Source organism: Oryzias melastigma, linkage group LG14, assembly GCF_002922805.2.
Source record: "Oryzias melastigma strain HK-1 linkage group LG14, ASM292280v2, whole genome shotgun sequence".
NCBI classification, from domain to species: domain Eukaryota; kingdom Metazoa; phylum Chordata; class Actinopteri; order Beloniformes; family Adrianichthyidae; genus Oryzias; species Oryzias melastigma.
In genome coordinates this window covers 11806395-11813873 of record NC_050525.1, presented here as the reverse complement: position 1 = coordinate 11813873, position 7479 = coordinate 11806395, and the positions used below count along the sequence as shown (strand labels likewise).

General features: G+C 39.6%; 1 long non-coding RNA gene across 1 annotated transcript; it reads right to left on the bottom strand.

Annotated features, from left to right (window-relative positions):
* Positions 1-3772: 3772 nt before the first annotated feature.
* LOC118599665 lies at positions 3773-5119 on the bottom strand. The gene is made up of 2 exons (XR_004949104.1): positions 4751-5119; positions 3773-4662 (listed from the first exon to the last, which is right to left on the bottom strand). It is a non-coding gene; the product is annotated as an uncharacterized LOC118599665 (long non-coding RNA).
* Between the last annotated feature and the right edge of the window lie 2360 nt (positions 5120-7479).

Here is a 7479-nt window from a genome sequence, read left to right as displayed (position 1 = left end):
AAAAAAAAAAAAAAAGGGAATGCCAAGTTGCAGGGCACTCCCAGGTTGTGGAATATTTAAAATCTGCGTGGACTCTTCCTTGTGATGAATCTGAAAAGTAAATCACTGCTGCTGCAACAACAAGCGATCATTACAAACCTGCAACGAAGCACTGAAAGGAGACATGGCAAAAGACTGAAAGGGGAGGAAAAGTTTCAGTGAGCAAAATGCTGTGATATTGTATCAGTGAAAGCAGATGCTAAATGAATGAATTGCACCACACATTTCCTTAATCTAGTACTTTGTGCCAGCTTCAGAGAAGCTAAAATATCATAATTTATAGACATTTTCTCAGATATTTGTGAAGTAGCAAAAAATTGGCACCTTTCAATTCATCCAGGAAGAGTTTTGTGCTGCTTTGTGTTAGCAGAGCCTTTGGAGGAATGGAAAACTGCGACTGTATTTGAATTCCAAAACTTCTGTCCACCTCAGCTCTGTGGTCTTGTCTGACCTGGTCTGTGAAGTCCACAGCTTAAGTGGTTTACTGCTGCCATCTGCTGGTCATGTACCAGTAACCACAGGGACGTCTGGTTTCTGTTGGAAACTTTATGTTACATCCCACCCAAGGGGGAGGGAGAAAATAGGTAAATAATGATTACTGAAGCCGGAAGGATTTAAGATTGACGGTGCAGCTGTTTATTAGATGACAGATGCGGGAGTGAACACAAAGGAAAGTAAAACGAGTAAAGGGAACAATCTTAAAATCTCAGGCACTCCTCAGCATCTATAAAACAAAACACAGCCCCTAAATGTACAACAAAAGTAGTAACAAAACCAATAAACCAGAGGGACACAAAATTCAGAAATAAATAACCCCAAATAAAGCAAAACTGCTAATGAAAGGAGGATCAAAGGTATGAAGGAGGAACACCAGGCTCTCACAAAGGCTTCTAAGGCCAACACCGACAGCAGGGGCGAGCTGCCAGCTGCCACTGGCACAGGGGCTGCTGGGGCTTTTATGCTTCCCTCCAAGCCTGTGATTGGTGGAGGGCATGAGACTGCAATCTCCTGAAGGGGGTGGAGTCGGTTAGCATGGTGGAGAAATCCCCTCTGCAGAGAAGAAACAAACACAAACACACAGAAATACACACTTAAGGCCTAAAGTTTCAAACCCATAAACCTAAGGGTCTGTAAACAAAACAACCAAACACATTTCAAGCTTGTGTGAAGTACATTACTGAAGATGGTGACCTGAACAGGGCATCTGCCAACAGGTTCTCAGAACCCTTTTTGTGGTGGATCTGAAGGTTGTAGTCCTGAACTAACAAAGCCCAACGGATGATTGTGATTGTACATTCTTGAAAGAAAGACAAGTGGGTTATGGTCAGTGTGGACAACAACTGGCAGAGAACTGGATCCAACATACACAAAGTGTTGAAGTGAGAGCAACAATGCCAAGGTTTCCTGCTCTATGGTGGAATAATTCTGCTGCTGTTTATTGAACTTTTTGGAGTAATAACAGACCGGATGTTCCACACCATCTGCATTCTCCTGCAGAAGAACTGCACCAGCACACGTCTGGCTGGCATCGACTAGCAGCACAAAAGTCAGAGTGAGATCTGGTCCAGCTAGAACTGGTGCATGGCATAACAAAGACTTCACACTGTTAAAACCATCTTGGCATTCAGCGCACCAAATTAATTTTACCTTTGGGCTAACCAGGGCTGTAAGAGGACAGGCGACGGATGAAAAGTTGTTGCAGAAGTCCTATCATGCCAAGCAATCTGTGCAATTCACGGCGAGTGGTAGGAGTGGAAATGTTCAAAATTGCTTCAACCTTTGGCAAGATCAACACTAATCAAGCACTGGAATGTGGTCGGCGTATTACATAGGCCAAAAGGCATAACGGTGTACTGTAAGAAGGTGTCAAGGGTAACAAAAGCCAAAATTTCTGATGCATGGTCTGATAAAGGGACTTGCCAGTACCCTTTCAAAGGTTCCAACTTCAAAGTTGGCTTTCCCAAGATTGTCAACACAGTCATCCATCCTAGAGGATAGGAATCGGGAACTGAGACCGAGTTGACATTTCTAAAGTCTGTAATGAACCGAGGGCTTCCATCAAGTTTCTTTTCCACCAAACATGGAGAGCTCCAGGGACTAGGCTTGGCAAAACATGTTTAACTAAGTAGTCAGTTTCCTGTTTCATAAGAACTCTCTTCTCAGGATTTAAATGGTTTGGATGATTTTTTTTAACAGATTTATTGGTTTTCACGACAACATCGTTTTTAAGAATCAAAGTTGAAGTCGGCAAAGCAATGAAAAGGTATTTGTCATTTAAGACACAAGAGAAAATGTCCCGTTTTTGATCATCCTGTAGGTGGTCGAGTCTGACTGGCAGAGCTTTGAGCATTTCAGAGTTAGTCTAGCGCAGCTGTGAGGAGAAGGAGGAAGGCGCAGACCATCATCCTCCTCAGAGTCATCAGGCTCAAGTGGCTTTAAACAGCTGCAGAAACCTGTGCAGTTTGTGTCACCATGGGCTCTGAAACTTCACATCAACGGTATGGCTTCAACATATTTATGTGACAAAGGTGAGCTTTGCGTTGCGAAAAATTTAATCACAACTTTAATGACACCACGAAAGGTAATTTGCTCAGGGGTAGAGCTTCAGGAAAACGTGTGGCTGCACACATTATGGGGAGCATGAACTGGACACCATTTTGGGTGCGAGGCAATGGGCCAACGCAGTCCACAATGACGCGATCAAACAGGTTTTAGATTATGGGAATCGGTTGTAACTGCAGGAGGGATTTTCTGATTTGGTCTTCCAGCAATCTGGCAGACATGGCAACTGCGACAAAACATACAATATCCTGCTTAACATCTGGCCAGAAAAAATGTTTCAGCAAAAATCGATACGTTTTTGTCACCCCTAAATGACCGGACCACTGGCTTTCGTGTGCCAGCGATAGTACTTGCGCGTGAAAAATCAAAGGCAGAATGATTTGGTTTACTGTTTGCCAGGGTGTATTTTCTGCAGCAATGGGAAACCTCATAAGTTGCTCCTCACTCACCACCATGGAGAAACATGTGCATAAAGTTGGATCGGGTCTCTGCTCGACGCACAGCCGGGTGCGTGTAACAGGAAGCACGGGCTCCGGTTTTAATGTGTTAGCTACAATAGTTTCCACCTGACCTGGAGGAAGACAAACCCCTTTAATGGGTAATGCAAGGACAAACTGCCATTGGGAAGACCGCAGATATTAGTTCAGATTTTAGGACACGGTGCACGGGGCGAGGAGAGTACTCAATGCAAATTCCACACACAGAAATACACAATAAAAAGGCCTGGAACTGTAACACCGTATCACAAACACTGTATACTGAACAACCGACTCCAGAACTTACTTTTAGACTATTATCCGGAGATGAGAGCCAAAAGAAATGCTGAATCTATCCTGATCAACAATAGGATTTTAAATCAGTGGTCTAAAACCGGAGACTCTGGAGCCACATAACTCTTTAACCATTGTAACTCTGTGGTTAAAGAAAAGTAAAGTTTTTAAAAAGTAACTGTAAAGTAAGAAGTAAGTAAGTTGCAAAGTAAAAAGCTAAGACAAACTTTATTCTACTTCTTTACAAACAGTTGAATGACAGAACAGGGTATGTTTTGCCTCTCTTCTAATCATGTTTGTTTCTTTGTGTATTACCATGTGGGGTTTATGTTAATATTATATTCCTTGTGTGGGGAATGTGATTTTTGTTTTCATATACAGCAACATGAGCTGTTTTTTTCTTTCTTTTTAAATTAAAGGTGCTATTGAAATAAAAAATAATTTGAATTTAGAACAAATCTCTCTGTGAGGATCTTGACTAATTTCTGTGCATTTCTTTGTTTTGGTTCTCGCTTGTTCTCTCCTTGTTTGATATGCTTTTTGCCTTTTCCTTGTTCTTTCATAAAGAAGTGTCACTAACCTGCACTAACCCTGGTTCCCACTCAGCTCTTCAGATCCCAGCTGGAATGCTTCTGCTTGCATCCTTCAACACAAGGAGGAAGTTCAGGATCACAACTTCCTGTTTCCACTGCTGAGGAGTTCAGCTTTGTGTTTCCCTTCTTCCCAGATTTATCTAGACGAGGTTTCACACCACTGTTGTCCTCAGTTTCTTCCTAATGCCTTGCAACTTAACTTAACCTGCTTTAATGTACAGTAATTATTTAAATGCTAAAATCCACTTCAGAGTTTCTGTGGAGTTTTATTTGGTGTTATTCTAGCAGCTCAAAAAGAGTGATACCTCATTTCTAATACTGTGTCAAACTTATGTCAGTAGTTGAGTTACAATTAAACATATTTAGCTTTTTTATGTAACAAAAAAGTTTCCAAAAACACATTAGTGTTGGGCCAACTGATTTTTTATTTAGAGTTCTTGCAGGTTTATTTTTTAACCAAAAGACTATAAATAAAATGTTTCAAATGTGTTCTAAAAAGACATGGATCTGAATAAAATAACATAGGTCTTTTTTTCTTTTTTACAATTTCTGCAAACATTTAAACATTAACATTTAAACATTTGATTTAAAGTTTCATCAAATGTACAGTGTATAGGTTGTAGCAGCCTTGGTCTCAAAGGAACAGAAGAGAGCTTCTGACGGGTGCAGTAGTTTTATTTCGTTTGGCACCGTGAAAACTACAGCAAAATGAGACAAATGAATAAGATATAATGAACAATCACTCATTTGCATACAAAATATAGAACATAAAATAATATAACGCACCTCGCTCCGCTTGCCAAGGGTGCTAACTGCAGGGTTTCCCTCTATGTTGCTCCCACCTGCTTTACTCTGGGAGGGGGAGGGGCCGACCGAACTAAATTGCACGTAAATGCAGCTGATATAATTCAATCTAACAGAAATAAAATGCACAATGTTTACATGTTTAAAGATCACAAGAAAACAGACATTGAAATTAAGCTGTGAAAACTAACTGAACTCACGTGAGAAGACGCTCTGGTTTCTAAAGAATCGCGCGTGTCAAGCTCCCGGAAACGAAACACAACTTCCGGTGTTTAGGTGTCAAGCTCCCGGAAACAAAACACAACTTCCGGTGTTTAACAGAAAATTACATAATTTCGGTCCTTTACAGGTTTAAACATTTGCGCAAACCTTTATGTCAAACCTGTTTAAAAGTTTTTTCTTTTTTCTCCTCCATCTTCCACTCCTCCTGAGTGCCACTTAGAGATTTTGTTCTAAAATGTTCCGAATTTCATTATAGTTAATGTACAAAAACCCATTTTTCAAAAAACTGTAGTGCCTATTTCCTCTCCCTTCACTTTAAATCCCCCAAATAGGTTTAAGCGCAGACCGAGTAATTCCTCCTTTTGTCCTGGAAGAGGCAGTGCTGTCAACAGAGCTGCAGAAAAAAGAACACAGAGACCAATCATATTCAAAACTTTATTAGATTTCATATTTGAAGCCCAGAATAAAAAGAGTGGATGTGCACAAATGAGAAGTTGAAAATGGGAACATCATTTGAGGGAGCAGCCAGAAACACAGCTGTATATTTATTTGTGTGCAGAGCAGCAAAGTTGCATGACTTGTTGAGTCCACAGACTCTCTACAGCCTGAGTGGGCGGGGCTCAAGTCTCATCCATGAAGGATGTTCAACCTACAAGCCATCATCACAACTCCCAGATAGGTGTATTTTAGTGTTGCATACAGAGATGTCACATTCACTGAATGGAGTACAGTGACAAACACGTCAACGCTTAGTTCAAGGACGCCGGTTTGGTATGATTTGCATAGAGTTGCTTGTCATCACGAGGTCCATTGCAGACTTACAGTTGAAATAAGGCTCTTTTTATCCTCCTTGGTTGAAATTGTACTTTTGCGGTTCAAACAAATCTCTGATCTTTTTCTCACCATCAGCGAAAAGAGTTTGTCTCTAAATGACTTCAGTTTTTCTTTTCTTTTTTTTTTTGCTTCCGTAACATTCCAAAATAAAGATTAAATTGTCTTATTTAAATAATGTGTTCTCAAATTCAAAAAGGTTTTTAAAAATTGTATTTAATTAAATTCTCAAATATTTTAGCAAAAAATGAGATAATGTGTTATTTTTTGGTAACTAAGAATAAAATGGTTGAAAAACCCTTGGAAGGTACATTTGAAGGTTAGACAGTAAAACTGTCTGGAAATTACTTTTGTTTTAGCCAATTCTGAATCAATTCTCAAACAGCCAGAGAGCACCTTTGAACTTTTATCATGCGGGCAGGCATGCCTCTACACTTAAACAGACATGGAGTCTATTTTATAATGATATAATCAAGCCACAGAAAATTATCAATGAGTAAAATGTAAAAATGGAACCAAGGAGGAGAGAATTCCCTTGAAAGAAAAAATAAATCACCTCATGAACAACAAAGGGAGCAAAACCAATAATGCCCATCTTATAAGATAAAATCTAAAGTGAAATTTACTTTTGAAACTTCAAGTCACAGCTACAAAATCAAAAAGACTCCCGAAATGTCATTTGAAAGTACAGTACAATGCAGTATCCTTCAGTTCATGGGCTGTCACATTCCGAACAATCAATGTCGTACTGTTTTCTTTTACACATAGACACCGCGAAAGACCAAAACACAATCAAAATACATAAAAATATACATCTTTCTAAAGTGCAAATGCACCCTTTATTGGAGTATTGCTTAAACCAGTGATCAAAAAGATCAGAGGCACGCTGAAGCACACGTCACACTTTCTTGAGGTATTTCTTTTTTTTTTTCTAGTCAGACATTCAATTTAAACCGTTAATACAGCTTCAAGTTTTACAGTTCCTCTGAGTTTGATGACACAACATTCAACAAGAAACATCCCCGTTTGACAGAGTCAGAGCATCTTCTTCTTTTGTTCTTTGCAGCAGCAAAATATGAGCTTGAGCTACGGCGGATCTCATGCTCATTATGGCCGGGAAGGTCACCTCACAGGTGCTGTTTTGTATGTGTGTACAATATACAAGTATTACTTTTTTTCAACTTAAAAAAAAAAAGTTAATGTTGAGCTATTTTCAGAGCAGAAAAATATTGTCAGAGTTCATCAACTCATGTTAAGCTGAAGCCTGGCTGGTGGGGAGCACATTGATATTAGCACTGCTTAAAGACTCGGGTTTACCTTAAATCTACCAGTGTTAGTACATCAAGACTGGTGTTCTCAAAAGTGCATCTGCATTCAAGCATTACGTCTAAGATTTGCCTCATGTTGCACATGCTCTAGGTGCAATTTAGCTGGGTCAGGGGGGTATTTGGGGGATTGTCTATCATTAGAGTTCATAAAGCTCACAGCATTGTTTTTCTTTTTTGTGCACAGACTGTTTTAAAAGCTGCAGTTCTATATGGCAGAGGAGAATGAATGCACTAATAGGCACCTACTTTTTTTTCTTTTAAGAAAATGTACAGAGTGAAGTAAAGAAGAAACCTGAAGAACGAGATTCTATCATCTTTGAGAACCACTAA